Source organism: Oncorhynchus masou, chromosome 6 (genome assembly GCF_036934945.1).
Source record: "Oncorhynchus masou masou isolate Uvic2021 chromosome 6, UVic_Omas_1.1, whole genome shotgun sequence".
NCBI lineage: Eukaryota > Metazoa > Chordata > Actinopteri > Salmoniformes > Salmonidae > Oncorhynchus > Oncorhynchus masou.
Genome location: NC_088217.1, coordinates 57,795,730 through 57,815,991, shown reverse-complemented (window position 1 = coordinate 57,815,991; position 20,262 = coordinate 57,795,730). Strand labels below are relative to the sequence as shown.

The 20,262-nt window shown below is 42.5% G+C and overlaps 1 long non-coding RNA gene across 1 annotated transcript in view; it reads left to right on the top strand.

Annotated features, from left to right (window-relative positions):
• Nucleotides 1-2,454: 2,454 nt before the first annotated feature.
• LOC135541166 (uncharacterized) overlaps nucleotides 2,455-20,262 on the top strand; it is a 63,702-nt gene continuing 45,894 nt past the window's right edge. The window contains exon 1 of the long non-coding RNA XR_010455929.1: nucleotides 2,455-2,582. This is a non-coding gene — a long non-coding RNA (uncharacterized LOC135541166). The remainder of the gene's footprint in view (nucleotides 2,583-20,262) is intronic.

Genomic DNA, 20,262 nt, shown 5'->3' with positions numbered 1-20,262 from the left:
GAGGGGGGCCAAAGAGAATAGCCTACCACAGCATAAATCATAATACCCATAAAACCTAACGTTCAAACACGGAAATGGTTATAATCGTTTTTCCACCATTAATTTTATCCCGGCATTGTAGATTTTAGAAACACTTCAAATAAGTGTTTCGCGTATGTTTACGTTTTAATAACCATGTCTATCGTTAAAGGTGACGTTTATCAATATATTCGCCTGTATTTAGCCCCCCAAAAATGAAACGCTAACGCTCTCAAGCGTCATGTCAGTCATCAGGGTCATGATAATCTGGTTGTGTCTGCCGAATATAGGCAAAAAGTAAGAATCTCTGGATTAACTATCTAATGTTAGCTAAAGTGGCTAAAGTTATTTAAATGGACAATTATGTGAATTATATTTCTTATATAACTAGCTAACATTAGCGTTCTATTTGTCTAGTCATTTAAATGAATAAGAAATTCATAAAAACAAGTTACGTTTTATTTGGCTTTTATAAACCACCAGTCTTACTTGCTATGTAACTAGGGCTACGTGTTCTTTGATGGCTAGGTTTATTTTAGTCTGTTTTTTTAGATTTCAGGGATTGATTTTTAATGATTTTATTTAATATTTTATTTAACTAGGCAAGTCAGTTAAGGACACATTCATATTTACGATGACGGTCTAACCGAGACAACGCTGGGCCAAAAGTGCGCTGCCCTTATGGGATTCCAAATTACGGCCGGTTGTGATACAGCCTGAAATCAAACCAGTGTCAGTAGTGACGCCTCTAGCACTGAGATGCAGCGCCAGACAGCTGCACCACTCGGGAAAATTGATACGTTCGCTGTTACCCTCTGGACAGCAGATCATTAGCCTTCCCTTGTAACTATACTATGTAACCTGATTTAGTCCTACGTGGTATGGTGGGTTGTAAATTGGTATTCACACTTGTTTTTGAGGTAGAATTACTGTCATGTTATTGATGCCTAATTGCAAACCTTATTTGAACATTCTCTATTCCAGAACCAATGGGTGTGCCTGAGTCTTATCACCTTTCAACTAGGAACACTATTCTCCTGCTTTGGTCAGTTGTCATTGCAGGAAGTCCTGAAGAGCATGGGTGTGTGTTAAACGTTTTGCCCAGCTCTAACACCTGACTTAAACAATCAACCTGCCGAATTACGACAATAGGCTATGATTTTTATTAAGTACAAGCTTATACACACTCATCCCAAGGGTCCCAGTATATATACACACTCAAGTCTCCAATGGTCCCAGTACTGGTTGATGTGAAGGCCTAGGTGACCACACACAAACGGATCTACAGCTGTGATAAGGTTCTTCTATCATTCACACACTGTAGACAGTGTAAAACACAATTTCAACAATGCTTAAGTTGTATTGTCTATGGCTCAATTTGTGGAAATGCTGTCATAACTCATCGTCCTCGATTTGAAAACCGCAACTGAGATGGACTGATGTTGACGGACACACGCTGAGACCACGAGTATGACTGGACATGGGATGGATATTTGTGAAGACCTAAAAGGGGTGCAAAAGCACACCAACTTATTTTTTATTCCATGGCCAACCATCTCGGGCTGAAAGCCTCAACCTAATGGGTTACAACTGACAATTTCTCATTAGATATTGCGTCTTACACAGATCACAGGTTAGGGTATATATTCCATGTCAGACTTTTCAATGCCACCCTGAAGGTTGCCAGGGCAAGCTGTTGTACATACATTCAATTGTAAAATGCACAAACATTTTAGTAAAATGAGTGTTCTTGAGTGAATAACATAAAATCCCACTTTTGTATGTCCAATAGGTTATGAAAAGCATCAACAATTGAACATGACCTTATGTTGAGTGACATTTAATGAAGTGAGATGACTGGATTATTATTTACATTCAAGTTCTCTCTGTACACATACAATTGCTTGAAAAATCAACCCCAATATGAATGAAGAAAAGATCCATGGAAGGGTGATCCAAAGGGGGTTGGTTGTATCTACACAGTAAAAAAAAACATATTTGGCTTTCTATTCATGCATATCTATTCCGTGCTCTTAAACTGAGCTCATATCTCCCATGGTCTTAACTTGAATAGATAAAGTTTTGACCAGTTCAAATCCAGGCTGAAACTCCCCATAAAAGAGTCTTTATCAACAGGATCATATTGCCCTATCAGGTTAGAATGTTGTTTAAACAAGAGTAAAACTGGGTTAAATGAGACCTATTCTTAGTTTGAGGAACAGCACTTCATGTAAGTCCATCTCTCGTGAAGTATTAGCTGCATTATCTGCTGTATGGAAACTATTCCACAATGGGTGGTACCACATACACTGAACAAAAATATAAAGACCCCTCAGCTGGAGGCAAACAGATAGGGATCAAGTCTCTTTACTAAAACTTTACTAGTTTTAGTGAATGAGAACTATCACAGTATTAGTAAGTGACACTTGTTTTGTTATTCTACTACAATAACAGCCGGTGTCTTCTACATGGGCCAGACAGGGTGGTCTGGCTGAGAGGCTCGTGACTGGTCCCCAGCTGGAGAAGCTTCGTGACGGACCACCGCTGTGGCATAAATACTTGGTGTAGGACCACATTACCATCAGAGATTTACACGTTTATAAATTATTCATTAACCATTACTAATTATAAACCCCTTGTAAATAGACCCTTATTGTAACATGCCATTTTGCACAAACAGCTATCAAAATATTACAGTTATAATAGTTGATAGCAGGAGAGTGCAGAAAGAGAAGTAGCGGTGCATGGGTAAAATCACAGGGGAAGCCAAGTCAGGGAAAAAAATCCATATTACAACCTGTGTGTTGTGTTAATAGTGTTGTTTGCTCTATAACTTGTTAGGCCTTTATATCACGGTTGCAAGGCATATTAACTAAGGCCGAGACAAGAAAGACTGGCAGAATAAACTCAACCACACCTTTGTTTCATCACAAAAGTCCACAAAGCATATTGTATGTAACAAACAGTTACATGACATTTTCGGACTAATAAACAACTACTGATGTAGAACCACAGAGAGTTTCCGCAAGTTGCAAAGACAGTACCATTTCAACTTTAACATTTCAATATTACCAAATCACCTATGCTTAGTCTAATACAGTGACAACTAAAAGATACCAAAAACAATTTAGTCCAATCAACATAAGATAAATATGATGTGGCTGTTCATGGTTCTGATTTCTCTCTGTGTGTGTGGCCGTGCAAGTAGAAAAAACATGTTGACTCACCTTACTTGCCATCTTCCTCTATTTCATGTCGATGAAACGATCTATGACTATCATACAGTACACACATTTTTTGTTGTCCTAGGCTACCTGGCTAAAATGCTTGCCCGCTTGCCTAACTTCCTTTCATGGGCAACGTTAGCTAGTTAACAGCCTTCTACATCTAGCTACATATTGAACTTCCATCCTCTCAGGCCAGGGGCACAATGTATGAATTTATGGTTGGATCAGAATCGTCGTCTTAATCATTGGCCAGTACGGAGAATTAAGTAAAACCACGTCATAATCTTTTTTACCATACGGTATCAGATAGATGGCCTACACATCCTGAGACAGAAGTCTGGCTTCCCTTGGCATCCATGAATACACGCCACTAAGGAAGAGTAACCCACCTTCCATTAGCTCTTGGTAAAGTTCTTCTTGATCTGGGCACTGACAGACTCATGGATGTTCTTATCATGGGCTGTGTCTCCAGGGCACTGTAAATCCCAGTCAGGATGGGAAGGAAGAAGATATGACCATCTTGTGTTAGTTAGATGTGCATTCTGCCACCTACTTTGCGGGAGGATAACAAGGATCCCAAAAAGGAAAATATTTTGGTAAAAATAAATAAAATATTAAATAAACAAAATCAACCTGCTTTTCTGTAAAAACCTCATTCGAATCAGGTCTCAACACAGGCTCAGAAACCTCCTGTGAGGACGGGACATTTCCTAGCAACAACAGTCCTTGTTGTGCTTCCGCTGGTTGCAGATATAATGATATCCAGCTTCTTGGACTTCTTAGACACTTGTGCTGTGCAATTAGTCACTGTGGCTATAAATGCCACAAAATCCACCTTCTTCACAATGAGTGTATCCAGATCACCCGATTGACTTGAAACACTAGCAACTGGTTGCAATGCATCCACCGCCATATCTTCAACAATGTTGCCTCTTGCCCCTTTGACTCTCTTCACCGGCCTCCACATAGGAGATCCGCTGTGCAACCCTGACCCTTGACACCTCAACCTCCTTCGCCCTAATAGGGCACTCAAGGAAGTCCGGAGTATGATCCCCACCACAAATGCAACATTTTCCATTCACAGATTCTTCAATATCATACTTCTCCTGTCTGCAAACATTTGATACGTGACCATATCCTTTACAATTTCCACATTGTAATGGTTTGGACACAAATGCTCTGACCGCATACCTCACATATCCAGTCTCCTCAAAGAACAATAATATCAACAAGATTTTCTCCTTCCTTCCATTTACCATATGGGTCAAGTGAAGTGCACTGACCACTCCTGAGATTTTCTGACTAAGGTACTCACCATCTGTATCCAACGAGACTCCAGCTATAACTCCTTTGGTCGGCGCCCTGCTCCGAAGATCAAAACATGTTACCTCTGGCATGGACAATTTTGCCAGATCCAGTGCACAATTCTACTGTTCTTCATCAACAGAATTAACTAAAACAAGGCCACTTCTAGTCACCTTGATTGAATCCACTTTTCCCACTAGTTCCTTCACAGTCCTCAATATTACAAATGGATTTCCCAATTGAATCTCCTTGTCCAATAAGAAATACATTATTGGTCCAGTCCTTGTTTTCCACTACAATCTTTGCTCGTTTTGTTCCATTCTTTCATTACACTATTTTCCACTCATTATCACACGTCACTTTCTGCATTTTCAGATTCAAGCACAGTCAACATTTCCTTCTCAACTTCCTCATGCAAAAAAAAAAACAATCTTCTTCTGTGGATTTATATGGTGGTTGGCAACCAACCTTAAGGTGTATTACCGCCAGCAACTGGACTGGAGTGTGGACCAGAGACAGTGAAGGTCTAAATACTACCTAATATTCGTATCTCCTTAATTAACAAAATACATAATTAAATACTACATCCATAAACAAATCTCTAGGAGAATATAGCTACTGAGATTGGACGTCACACACACACATCCATATATGGCAAGTGTGGTGTTTTGAGAAATGTATTATGTGTTATTGAGTTTAGGTTTAGATGTAAAATGGTTGCAGATAGTCAATGGGATTTTAGAAAATGGAGGAGATAGGAAACCCATTAGGCAGTGAATGGAGGAGCGGTCAGTACCAGTCAAAAATTTCGACACACTCATTCAAGTGTTTTTCTTTATTTTTACTATTTTCTACATTGTAAAAAAAAAATAGAGAATAAATCAAAACTATGAAATAACACATATGGAATCATGTAGTAACCAAAAAATTGCTAAACAAATCAAAACATATTTTAGATTCTTCAAAGTAGCCACCCTTTGCTTTGATGACAGCTTTGCACGTCCCTGGAACCGGGACCACGTTAAAGGCGGCTAAAAGCTCCACTCCATTGATCTATGTGGGTGGAGTCTGGTTTTTTGGGGTGTGGACTCTGTTGGTTGCATTCCACCCAGAGAGGAAGTCAGTCTTGTATAGTGTATATCCACTAGAGGGCTTGGGGAGACTAGCATACCAAGCAGGAGGGGCCAAAGCACACTTTTTGACTCTAGCTAGTGACAACGTTTGAACTTCCGCATCCGGTGTCGTATGCCTGTCAGGCTAGTCTGGTCTTCTATGCTTTACGAATCTACTTTTTAGTCGCAGAAGCAAACATCTCTTTTTGAATTGCAATTGCTAGAGCTTTAACAGCAAGAGCGTGAACTGCTCTTTGTCATGTTCTGACCTTTATTTCCTTTGTTTTGTATTTATTTAGTATGGTCAGGGCGTGAGTTGGGGTGGGCAGTCTATGTTTGTTTTTCTATGATTTGGGGATTTGTATGTATTGCTTTACAATAATTGCTGCGGGAAGGCTGTCTGTGACCATTTGGTTTTTGGCGAGTGGTAGCACACAGCAAAGGATTGCTGCGAGTTATAAGTGAGGAATCTCAACAGTTTGTGCTATCATCCCAGAAGTATGCTGGCATATCCTAAAGGGGGATTTTGGTTGCTTATCCCTCTGTGGAAAAATGGGCTTCACCGTGATCAACGTGGGTACATAGTTGGGAGCAAGTTTGGCTCCCAACTCATTGCAGGCCAGCTGCCACTACCAAGTCCAGAGCGCTTGCCGAGGGACCCAAGCACTGAGCACATACGTCTTCGTGGGAGATTAGGCATTCCCTCTGATGCGACCATATCCACGTAAGATACGCAAAATAAATGTCATGTGAAAATTATACCAATATTGACATTATAATTATATGCCTCACACAAGTCTTCTGGCATCCCAGTAAGAGGATAAGGGCATATGTCCAAAGCATAGGCTACACAGTTGTTACAGTACACATTTGATAGCCTTAATGTTCCTGTTCAATAACAATGGAAACACTTATTTTATTCAAAAGGTTGTCGTGACGTGACTATCATTAATCTGATGACTTATTTATTTTATCAACTAACTATGTTTAATTCTTACTCGATTAAATTAATCGCGTAAGAATGAACTCATTAAGAATTTGGGACACAAAGTTGTTTAATGAGTTACTATCTCCCGACTTAAACTCTAAAGACATATAGATATCCTTTACATCAATAACAGTCACTTATTAATCATCATTACCTCGTATCAGTCTCAGAAGAACCCTAACCTTATTGATGAATCAGCAAAACACAAATTGGCTTAATTATGTATTTACTTACTAAGTAAATAATAACACAGAATACCTAAACACAGGTTATTGATTACTAACGTAATACAATGAAAACAGGTTCCTAGTGGACGAAAGTGTTTGGTTATAAAAGATGGAGGGATGGAAAGAGAGGAAAAGGGTGAGACAATGAGAGTCAACTAACGTTGTTACATTTGGAAGCTACGGAAATACGAATACTTAGCACCCTAACCACCGCTCATTCGGATTAGAAAGGCAAAAAATATATTTACACAAAGCTGTCTTTCTCTGTTGAACTCGATGGGTCCTTTGGGGAAGTTGTCGAGGGATGTAAGACTCTGGTTTGTCCACCAGAGTTCACAATGTCCTTTGTAGAGCTTCTCTGTTAGTGGATTGGTTGTTAGAACATATACTTCAGATGTTCCAATGGTTGTCTGAGACGAATCTGTTCTTCCCCCTCGTGTTTTTGGTCAAATGTCAACTTTACATGCCAGCTGCAGACTGGTAAATGCTATGGTCTAGTGAGTTTCTTCTTCTTGTGTAGAGATTGAGGGTTTCAGAGTTTCACCATTTCAAACGTATGGACTACCGTCTCATGTTTTCTGGTCTGTAAAGTTTAAACCATTTCTCACGTTCAGCTCGCGCTGTACGTTGGCTGGTCTCGTAGTGGTCTCAAGGTTGATTATTCAGGTTCAGGCTTCCGACCACTTTACACGCCAGCAGGATGTCACGTCCTGACCTCAGTTCCTTTTTTTATGTCTCCATTTTAGGTTGGTCAGGGCATGAGTTGGGGTGGGCATGCTGTGTTTTGTTCTGTTTGTATTTCTATGTGTTTGGCCTGGTATGGTTCTCAATCAGAGGCAGCTGTCAATCGTTGTCTCTGATTGAGAACCATACTTAAGCAGCCTGGTTTTGCCCTTGAGTTGTGGGTAGTTGTTTTCTGTCTATGTGTCTGCACCAGACAGAACTGTTTCGTGTTTTTTGTTATTTTGGTCTTAGTGTTCTGAGTTACATGGACACTTACCACGCTGCATATTGGTCCGATCCTTCCTACTCCTCCTCAGACGATGAGGACAGCCGTTACACAGCAACCTGGTATGTTTTGGTCTGTAGAGGTTCAACCATTTTGTAATGTTCAGGTCACGCTGTCTGTCATGCTGGTCTAATGTACATTTCTTTACCAAGGCTTTTATCCTCAGGTAAAAAGGGGTGTTTCAACACAATGTCTGTGCGCACTTGGGCATGGTTACTGACTGGGCAAAAGTTTATATGAAAAACAATTCTTATTTAGAAGGCTAAAATCACATTGCTATCTTCACAAAATTATTCTCATATTTAGTCATATATTTTACACAATATTTAATGTAAAAATTGATACATACACTTTTAGAGTTACAGTTACTTTGTTATACCATCCTTAATGACATCACAAAAAAATAAACAATGTGACAGGATTATACTTTAGATCCCCCCCGGACCATTCCTAACATTCCTATCCTATGTATATTATTCCATTCTCCTTATTCTGGAATGCCACAGTGATTGTGACGAGTTGGCTGCAATTATGTTTCTATTTCCGGTGACATTCGCATGTGCAAAAGTGGTACTTTTAGGTGAGAGCTTGATAGTTTTACACTGACAGAACCGCAAAGAATCCTAAAATCTATCAACCTGACAAGCAGTACGAGGCTATCACAATAGTTGGATGAAGAGACAGTTTTTACCACAGCAATATTTTGAACACCAACCTCTACATCGATCTGAATGTACCTGTGGAGCCCCATACGACCTGCATCCACTTCCTAAAGATGCGAGTCTTTGCGGCTATGGATCAAAGCATTGAATCTAAAGAAACCACCAAAATGTCCCTTTGTGCTCCTGACACTTTTTCACCTTTATTTAACTAGGCAAGTCAGTTAAGAACAAATTCTTATTTTCAATCACGGCCTAGGAACAGTGGGTTAACTGCCTTGTTCAGGAGCAGAACAACATATTTTTACCTTGTAAGCACAGGGATTCGATCTTGCGGTTACTAGCCCAACGCTCAAACCACTAGGCTACCTGCCGCCCAAAGCTGAAATGCAAATGGATTCTTTCACAAGAAGCCTACTGTGGCGCATCCTTGGCTACGATGCTCCACTCGTGAAGAAGCGTATGTTGTCAGCCAGTCATCAGTGACAGGTAAGCCAAACACTTGAGCAGTTTGCCTGCTCTCATGTTGTCTCCCTCTTGCTCTTGTATCGAAGCGCATGTTATTTCCTCTAGAACTTAATTTTAAAAATCCCATTTTATATATACTTTATTATTATTAAATATTATTAGATGCGTCCATGCAGCATGATGTTTTGTTGTATGGTTTTGTTATTAATTGTACATTGACTTGTATAACACTGATTTCTTAACAGATGACAAGTGTTCATCAAATCAAAAAAAGGGATTGGCCAACACAGAAGGAATGGATATGCCTTCAGAGAAGGATGCCCAAACCCAATGGGAAGACCCATCTCTAGGTGATTATAACTACAGCTCAGGTGATGTAAAGCCTACTACCTGTGAGGCAGGGACACAGTGCCCCGCAGCACCTCTCTACAAAACCCTGCTGAGGAAGGAAGCACTCTGTCGACAACATACACGCTTGTCTCCTGCTGCCTTTTCTACCTTGGCAGAACATCTTCTACCCCTCTACAAAGTCAGCTTTCAGTTAGACCTGACAGACCAACTCCTGATGACACTGATGATGCTGAAGCTCAACTTGCTGCATCAGTACCTAGCAGAAAGTTTTGGTGTTTCCCACAGTATTGTCAGTCAAATTATTAGTTATTGGATTGGCATGATGGAAGAGAATCTGAGGGAGTGCATTCTATGGCTGCCAAGGGAGACCATAAGTGCTACAATGCCACAATGTTTTAAGGACCACTACCCAAAAACAATCTGCATTATTGATTGCTCATAAACTGCTTTACAGAAGTACAAGAATCTGGATTCAAGGGAGGAGTCATTCAGCCATTAGTTCGCACAGAACACTATCAAGTACGTGGTGGCCATTGCACCTTGTTGTCTAGTGATGTTCATCTCAAATCAAAGTTTATTTGCACGTGCGCCACATACAACACCTTGTAGTGAAATGCTTACCTACAGGTTGTCACGCCCTGACCTGAGAAGCTTTTTACGTCTCTACTTTGGTTTGGTCAGAGTGTGATTTGGATGGGCATTCTATGTTTTGTTTTCTATGTTTCTTTATTTCTATGTTTAGGCCGGGTATGGTTCTCAATCAGGGACAGTTGTCTATCGTTGTCTCTGATTGGGAATCATACTTAGGTAGCCCTTTTTTCCCTCCTTCGGTGTGGGTAGTTAACATTGTTAGTGGCATTATCGCCCAGTTAAGTGTCATAGTCTTTGTTTTGTTGGCGACATTCATTCAAATAAAAGGATTATGTACGCTCACGACGCTGAACTTTGGTCCACTTTTTAAGACGCCTATGACACAGGCCCTAACCAACAGTGCAATTTTTAAGTAAAAAATAGGTATTAGGTGAACAATAGTTAAGAAATAAAAAACAACAGTGAAAAATAACAGCGAGGCTATATACAGTAGCGTGGCTATATACAGACACCGTTTAGTCAGGCTAATTGTGGTAGTATGTAGGTATGGTTAAAGTGACTATGCATCTATGATAAACAGAGAGTAGCAGCAGCATAAAAGAGGGGTTGGTGAGTGGCAGGGCACAATGCAGATAGTCCGGGTAGCCAATGTGCGGGGTCACCGGTTAGTCGGGCTAATTGAGGTAGTATGTATATGAATATATAGTTAAAGTGACTATGCATATACGATAAACAGAGAGTAGTAGCGTAAAAGAGGGGTTGGGGTTGCGAGAGAGGGGGATCCACACAATGCAAATAGTCTGGGTAGCCATTTGATTACCTGTTCAGGAGTCTTATGACTAGGGGGTAAAAGCTGTTGAGAAGCCTTTTGGTCTAGACTTGTCACTCCAGTACCACTTGCCATGCGGTAGTAGAGAGAACAGTCTGTGGCTGGGGTCTGTCATGACGTGGCCCTTTCTGGGTATAGAGCGTGGCATCCCCCTCTCTCTCCCTCCTACACCCAGGTTCTGTTATTTCAGGTCGTAAATTCCTGGAGGAGACTCTCTCCTCCTGGCCATGCAGTATAGGGAGTTTCACCGTAGAACAAAGGAACTTCTTCTACATCACAGAACTTGAGAACTGAACAATATCCATGTTTTGGAGAATGTGTAAACAGTCAGTTGGAGAAGCCAGCTATGACCCAGCACATTTTGTTTCATGTTTGTGACCTCATGAAAGACAATACAGCCACATTACCATAACTCTGTTTACACAGGTCCACCAAGCCGTCATATCGGCTTAGCCCACAAGGGAACCTCCTATCATTTCCTTGTAACCATATCTACTGTTTTGTTTGTTTATGCATTTCTGTGATTATTTAGTTAGTTAATCATTTATTTACATTTATTTATTTACAATTGATGTTCCAAGATGGCGTAGCAGTAAGTCGTCCTGTCGTATCGTCTCTCTGTAAATATCGTCTCTTTTTCATTTTAGATATTTTTCTTCGCATATCTTTAAAAACAATTTTGCTCGCTTCCAAATACTCTCCTGCAACCCGCCTCACCCAATGTAGCTACTTTTCCTAAAGTATTTATATTTACTTCGGAACCGGAACCCCTCAACTGAAGCTAGCCAGCTAACCACCTGCTATGCTAGCGGTCTTCAGCTAACCGGTCATCAGCTAACCCTTAGCTCGGAAAGCTAACCAGAGCATAACGGACCTATTTATTTATTTTTACCCCGGATTCCCACCGCAAACGGAACATCTTTCAGCTGGATCTTCACAACTAGCTATCAAGATAAACCGCAACCCTGGTTGATTACTCCTGGCCAGCGTTTCCACCCACGTAGCTTGAAGCTAGCCCGGCCAGAGCACCTGTGCTCATAGCATACACCTGGGCTACAATACCCGGACCCACGGCCGGTCTATCAATGTCACTGCATGAAGAGGAATAAACAGACTCACCCCATCGCGACGCCCTCCAAAGGCGAACTCTCTAGCCCTCGCTATCTCCTTGCTTGCTAATTCGGCATACTAACTGCTAGCTTGTTTACCCCAGGTCCGCTAACTACTACCTTGTTTACCCCGGCCTGCTAATCTGCTAGCACAGGCCTGCTAATCTGTTAGCTTGTTAGCACAGGCCTGCTAACCGTCTGCATTGCCGCGTCCCAAACACGCAGTGGCCCATATGTACTTTCTATCTCTTCCCGATTTTAATTTTTTTTTTATACCTTCCGGAAACCTGCCTCAACCAATGTGATACGGAATCGCTATTATTTTTAATTTTTAGAACACACTTAAGAACCTCCAGAAGCTAACCAGCTAACTAGCTACAAGCTATTTAGTCATTGTTAGTTTTTTAACCTGGATAACACTCGCCAGTCCAGCCCCCCTGCCCCATGGACTCTGATCACTTGGCTACATAGCTGATGCACGCTGGACTGTCCATTAATCACGGTACTCCATTCTGCTTGTTTGTTTTATCTGTCGGCCTCGTTGCCTAGTCAATGCCATTTTACCTGCTGTTGTTATGCTAGCTGATTAGCTGTTGTTTCACCCACTGTTTTAGCTAGCTTTCCCAGTTCAACACCTGTGATTACTGTATGCCTCGCTGTATGTCTCTCTCAAATGTCAATATGCCTTGTATACTGTTGCTCAGGTTAGTTATCATTGTTTTAGTTCACAATGGAGCCCCTTGTCCCACTCCTCATACCCCTGATACCTCCTTTGTCCCACCTCCCACATATGCGGTGACCTCACCCATTACAACCAGCATGTCTAGAGATAAAACCTCTCTCATCATCACCCAGTGCCTGGGCTTACCACCGCCGTACCCGCACCCCACCATACCCCTGTCTGCGCATTATGCCCTGAACATATTCTACCATGCCCAGATACCTGCTCCTCTTATTCTCTGTCCCCAACGCTCTAGGCGACCAGTTTTGATAGCCTTTAGCCGCACCCTCATACTACTCCTTCTCTGTTCCGCGGGTGATGTGGAGGTAAACCCAGGCCCTGCATGTCCCCAGGCACCCTCATTTGTTGACTTCTGTGATCGAAAAAGCCTTGGTTTCATGCATGTCAACATCAGAAGCCTTCTCCCTAAGTTTGTTTTACTCACTGCTTTAGCACACTCTGCTAACCCTGATGTCCTTGCCGTGTCTGAATCCTGGCTCAGGAAGGCCACCAAAAATTCAGAGATTTCCATACCCAACTATAACATCTTCCATCAAGATAGAACTGCCAAAGGGGAGGAGTTGCAGTCTACTGCAGAGATAGCCTGCAAAGTAATGTCATACTTTCCAGGTCCATACCCAAACAGTTCGAACTACTAATTCTGAAAATTACTCTCTCCAGAAATAAGTCGCTCACTGTTGCCGCCTGCTACCGACCCCCTCAGCTCCCAGCTGTGCCCTGGACACCATTTGTGAATTGATTGCCCCCATCTAGCTTCAGAGTTTGTTCTGTTAGGTGACCTAAACTGGGATATGCTTAACACCCCGGCAGTCCTACAATCTAAGCTAGATGCCCTCAATCTCACACAAATCATCAAGGAACCCACCAGGTACAACCCTAACTCTGTAAGCAAGGGCACCCTCATAGACGTCATCCTGACCAACTGGCCCTCCAAATACACCTCCGCTGTCTTCAATCAGGATCTCAGCGACCACTGCCTCATTGCCTGTATCCGCTACGGTGCCGCAGTCAAACGACCACCCTTCATCACTGTCAAACGCTCCCTAAAACACTTCTGTGAGCAGGCCTTTCTAATCGACCTGGCCCGGGTACCCTGGAAGGACATTGACCTCATCTCGTCAGTTGAGGATGCCTGGTCATTCTTTAAGAGTAACTTCCTCACCATTTTAGATAAGCATGCTCCGTTCAAAAAATGCAGAACTAAGAACAGATACAGCCCTTGGTTCACTCCAGACCTGACTGCCCTCGACCAGCACAAAAACATCCTGTGGCGGACTGCAATAGCATCGAACAGTCCCCGCGATATGCAACTGTTCAGGGAAGTCAGGAACCAATACACGCAGTCAGTCAGGAAAGCTAAGGCCAGCTTCTTCAGGCAGAAGTTTGCATCCTGTAGCTCCAACTCCAAAACGTTCTGGGACACTGTGAAGTCCATGGAGAACAAGAGCACCTCCTCCCAGCTGCCCACTGCACTGAGGCTAGGGAACACGGTCACCACCGACAAATCCATGATTATTGAAAACTTCAACAAGCATTTCTCAACGGCTGGCCATGCCTTCCGCCTGGCTACTCCAAACCTCGACCAACAGCTCCGGCCCCCCCGCAGCTCCTCGCCCAAGCCTCTCCAGGTTCTCCTTTACCCAAATCCAGATAGCAGATGTTCTGAAAGAGCTGCAAAACCTGGACCCGTATAAATCAGCTGGGCTTGACAATCTGGACCCTCTATTTCTGAAACTATCCGCCACCATTGTCTCAACCCCTATTACCAGCCTGTTCAACCTCTCTTTCATATCGTCTGAGATCCCCAAGGATTGGAAAGCTGCCGCAGTCATCCCCCTCTTCAAAGGGGGAGACACCCTGGACCCAAACTGTTACAGACCTATATCCATTCTGCCTTGCCTATCTAAGGTCTTCGAAAGCCAAGTCAACAAACAGGTCACTGACCATCTCGAATCCCACCGTACCTTCTCCGCTATGCAATCTGGTTTCCTAGCCGGTCACGGGTGCACCTCAGCCACACTCAAGGTACTAAACGACATCATAACCGCCATCGATAAAAGACAGTACTGTGCAGCCGTCTTCATCGACCTTGCCAAGGCTTTCGACTCTGTCAATCACCATATTCTTATCGGCAGACTCAGTAGCCTCGGTTTTTCGGATGACTGCCTTGCCTGGTTCACCAATTACTTTGCAGACAGAGTTCAGTGTGTCAAATAGGAGGGCATGCTGTCCGGTCCTCTGGCAGTCTCTATGGGGGTGCCACAGGGTTCAATTCTCGGGCCGACTCTTTTCTCTGTATATATCAATGATGTTGCTCTTGCTGCGGGCGATTCCCTGATCCACCTCTACGCAGACGACACCATTCTATATACTTTCGGCCCGTCATTGGACACTGTGCTATCTAACCTCCAAACGAGCTTCAATGCCATACAACACTCCTTCCGTGGCCTCCAACTGCTCTTAAACGCTAGTAAAACCAAATGCATGCTTTTCAACCGATCGCTGCCTGCACCCGCATGCCCGACTAGCATCACCACACTGGATGGTTCCGACCTTGAATATGTGGACACCTATAAGTACCTAGGTGTCTGGCTAGACTGCAAACTCTCCTTCCAGACCCATATCAAACATCTCCAATCGAAAATCAAATCAAGAGTCGGCTTTCTATTCCGTAACAAAGCCTCCTTCACTCACGCTGCCAAGCTTACCCTAGTAAAACTGACTATCCTACCGATCATCGACTTCGGCGATGTCATCTACAAAATTGCTTCCAACACTCTTCTCAGCAAACTGGATGCAGTTTATCACAGTGCCATCCGTTTTGTCACTAAAGCACCTTATACTACCCACCACTGCGACTTGTATGCTCTAGTCGGCTGGCCCTCGCTACATATTCGTCGCAAGACCCACTGGCTCCAGGTCGTCTACAAGGCCATGCTAGGTAAAGCTCCGCCTTATCTCAGTTCACTGGTCACGATGGCAACACCCATCCGTAGCACGCGCTCCAGCAGGTGTATCTCACTGATCATCCCTAAAGCCAACACCTCATTCGGCCGCCTTTCGTTCCAGTACTCTGCTGCCTGTGACTGGAACGAATTGCAAAAATCGCTGAAGTTGGAGACCTTTATCTCCCTCACCAACTTCAAACATCAGCTATCTGAGCAGCTAACCGATCGCTGCAGCTGTACATAATCTATTGGTAAATAGCCCACCCATTTTCACCTACCTCATCCCCACAGTTTTTATTTATTTACTTTTCTGCTCTTTTGCACACCAATATCTCTACCTGTACATGATCATTTATCAATCCAGTGTTAATCTGTAATATTGTAATTATTCGCCTACCTCCTCATGCCTTTTGCACACATTGTATATAGACTCCCCTTTTTTTCTACTGTGTTATTGACTTGTTAATTGTTTACTCCATGTGAAACTCTGTGTTGTCTGTTCACACTGCTATGCTTTATCTTGGCCAGGTCGCAGTTGTAAATGAGAACTTGTTCTCAACTAGCCTACCTGGTTAAATAAAGGTGAAATAAATAAAAAAAAAGATTTTTTTTTTTTTAAATGTATGGATGATTTGTAGTAAAGGCTGGGTTCATGCAGATAACCAACAATTTACGACGTTTGGAATGAGACTAACGTGAGGTAAACAATAATTAATTAATTAGAAGACAAATTGATCAGATATTAAAATATCTAAAGAGTTAAATTAAGAAAATTATAACTTTGTAATGTGAAGATTTTTCTTGGTGCCCCAACTTCCTAGTTACTTACATTCACATGATTAGTTTAATCACATATTAATAATTACAGAGAATTTATTTGATAAAATAACAGTCTTCAATTTAATGATGCCAAAGACACGACAGGTCTTTTAACATTTTTAGGGCCTTCCTCTGACACCGCCTGGTCCTGGATGGCAGGCAGCTTAGCCCAAGTGATGTACTGGGCCGTACGCACTACCCTCTGTAGTGCCTTGCGGTCGGAGGCTGAGCAGTTGCCGTACCAGGCAGTGATGCAACCAGTCAATATGCTCTCGATGTTGCAGCTGATTTAGACTAAAGCCAAATCTTTTTAGATTTCCTGAGGGGGAATAGGATTTGTCGTTCTCTCTTCACGACTGTCTTGGTGTGTTTGGACCATTCTAGGTTGTTGGTGATGTGGAAACCAAAGAACTTGAAGCTCTCAACTTGCTCCACTACAGCCCCGTCGATGAGAATGGGGGTCCTCCTTTTCCTGTAGCCCACAATCATCTCCTTAGTCTTGGTTACTTTGAGAGAGAGGTTGTTATTATGACACCACCCAGTCAGGTCTCTGACCTCCTCCCTATTGGCTGTCTCGTCATTTTCAGTGATCAGGCCTACCACTGTTGTGTTATCTGCAAACTTAATGATGGTGTTGGAGTCGTGTCTGAACGGTGAGTACAGGAGGGGACTGAGCACGCACCCCTGAGGGATTCCAGTGTTGAGGTTCAGCATGGCAGATGTGTTGCTCACCACCTGAGGGCGGCCCGTCAGGAACTCCACGGTCCAGTTGCAGAGGGAGGTGTTTAGTCCCAGGATCCTTAGCTTAGTGATGAACTTAGAGGGTACTATGGTGTTGAATGCTGAGCTGTAGTCAATGAATAGCATTCTCACATAGGTGTTCCTTTTGTCCAGATGGCAAAGGGCAGTGTGGAGTGGAATAGATATTGCATCATCTATGGATCTGTTTGGGCAGTATGCACATTGGAGTGGGTCTAGGGTTTCTGGGATAATGGTGTTGATGTGAGCCATTACCAGCCTTTCAAAGCACTTCATGGCTACGGACGTAGCCATTTAGGAAGGTTGCCTTACTGTTCTTGGGCACAGGGACTACGGTGGTCTGCATGAAACATGTTGGTATTAAAGACTCAATCAGGGACATGTTGAAAATGTCAGTGAAGACACCTGCCAGTTTGTCAGCACATGCCTTGAGCGCACGTCCTGGTACTCCATCTGGCCTTGTGAATGTTGACCTGTTTAAAGATCTTACTCACGTCGGCTATCGATAGCGCGATCACACAGTCATCCAGGACAGCAAATGCTCTCATGCATGCCTCAGTGTTGCTTGCCTCAAAGCGAGCATAGAAGTGATTTAGCTTGTCTGGTAGGCTCGTGTCACTGGGCAGCTCGATGCTTTGCTTCCCTTTGTAGTCTGTATTAGTTTGCAAGCCCTGCCACATAAGACGAGCGTCGGAGCCGGTGGAGTACGATTCAATCTTAGCTCTGAATTGGCGCTTTGCCTCTTTGATGGTTCGTCAGAGGGCATAACAGGATTTCTTATAAGCTTCCGGGTTAGAGTCCCGCAGCTCTACCCTTTCGCTCAGTGCGAATGTTGCCTGTAATCCATGGCTTCTGGTTGGGGAATGTACGTACAGTCACTGTGGGGACATCGTCCTCGATGCACTTATTGATAAAGCCAGTGACTGATTTGGTGTACTCCTCAATGCAAACGGAAGAATCCCAGAACATGTTCAAGTCTGTGATTGTCAAACTGTCCTGTAGTTTAGCATCTAGTCACTGGTGCTTCCTACTTGAATTTTTGCTTGTGGCTGCTTTGCGTGATGTATTGTTGTCTCCACCTTCTTGCCCTTTGCTGTTATCTTTGCCCAATAATGTCTGTACCATGTTTTGTGCTGTTGTGCTGCTGCCTTGCTATGTTGTTGTCTTAGGTCTCTCTTTATGTAGTGTTGTCTCTCTTGTCGTGATGTGTTTTGCCCTATATTTATATATATATATATATAATTTATTTTTTTTAATCCCAGCCTCCGACCCCACAGGAGGCCTTTTGGTAGGCTGTCATTGTAAATAATAATTTGTTATTAACTTCTTCGATATAGGGGGCGCTCTTTTAATTTTGGGATAAAAAAAACGTTCCCGTTTTAAACAAGATATTTTGTCACGAAAAGATGCTCGACTATGCATATAATTGGCAGCTTTGGAAAGAAAACACTCAGACAATATCTTTGCAGTTTTGGAAACGTCAGTGAGTGCCACAGAACTAATGCTACAGGCGAAACCAAGATGACATTTCATACAGGAAATGCCCCAGATTTTGAATGCGCTGTGTTCCAATGTCTCCTTATATGGCTGTGAATGCGCCAGGAATGAGCCTACACTTTCTGTCGTTTCCCCAAGGTGTCTGCAGCATTGTGACATATTTGTAGGCATATCATTGGAAGATTGACCATAAGAGACTACATTTACCAGGTGTCCGCTTGGTGTCCTCCGTTAAAATTATTGCGCAATCTCCAGCTGCGTCCACTTTTCCATTGGGTTCAGAGGAGAAAGGCAACTGCCACGAATGATTTATCATCGAATAGATATGTGAAAAACACCTTGAGGATTGATTCTAAACAACGTTTGCCTTGTTTCTGTCGATATTATGGAGTTAATTTTGAAAAAAGTTTGGCGTTGTAATGACTGAATTTTCTGGGTTTTTTCTTAGCCAAACGTGATGAACAAAACAGAGCGATTTCTCCTACACAAATAATATTTTTGGAAAAACTGAACATTTGTTATCTAACTGAGAGTCTCCTCATTGAAAACATCCGAAGTTCTTCAAAGGTAAATTATTTTATTTGAATGCTTTTCTTGTTTTTGTGAAAATGTTGCCTGCTGAATGCTAGGCTTAATACTATGCTAGCTATCAATACTAGCTATCAAATGCTTGTGTAGCTATGGTTGAAAAGCATATTTTGAAAATCTGAGATGACAGTGTTGTTAACAAAAGGCTAAGCTTGTGAGCCAATATATGTATTTCATTTCATTTGCGATTTTCATGAATAGTTAACATTGCGTTATGCTCATGAGCTTGAGGCTATGATTATGTTCCCGGATACGGGATTGCTTGACGCTAGAGGTTAACTGACTTGCCTAGTTAAATAAAAACATTTTAAAAATGAAATTCCACTTCCCACCATTTTCCTCTGATCACAGCTACGCTAGACAGGGTCATCTAGACTGGCCACCAGCTGCTCTTGATTAGAGGTCGACCAACTAATCGGAATGGCCGATTAATTAGGGCCGATTTCAAGTTTTCATAACAATCGGAAATCGGTATTTTTGGACACCGATTTGGCCTTCTTTTTTTTTACACCTTTATTTATCCTTTATTTAACTAGGCAAGTCAGTTAAGAACGCATTCTTATTTTCAATGACGGCCTAGGAACAGTGTGTTAACTGCCTTTTTACCTTGATTTTTTACCTTGTCAGCTCGGGAATTCAATCTTGCAACCTTACAGTTAACTAGTCCAACGCTCTAACCACCTGATTACATCGCACTCCACGAGGAGACTGCCTGTTACGCGAATGCAGTAAGAAGCCAAGGTAAGTTGCTAGCTAGCATTAAACTTATCTTATGAAAAAACAATCAATCAATCATAATCACTAGTTAACTACACATGGTTGATGATATTACTAGTTTATCAAGCGTGTCCTGCGTTGCATATAATCGATGCGGTGCGTATTTACGAAAAAGGACTGTCTTGCTCCAATGTGTACCTAACCATACACATCAATGCCTTTCTTAAAATCAATACACAAGGATATATTTTTAAACCTGCATATTTAGTTAATATTGCCTGCTAACCTGGCTCGTTGCG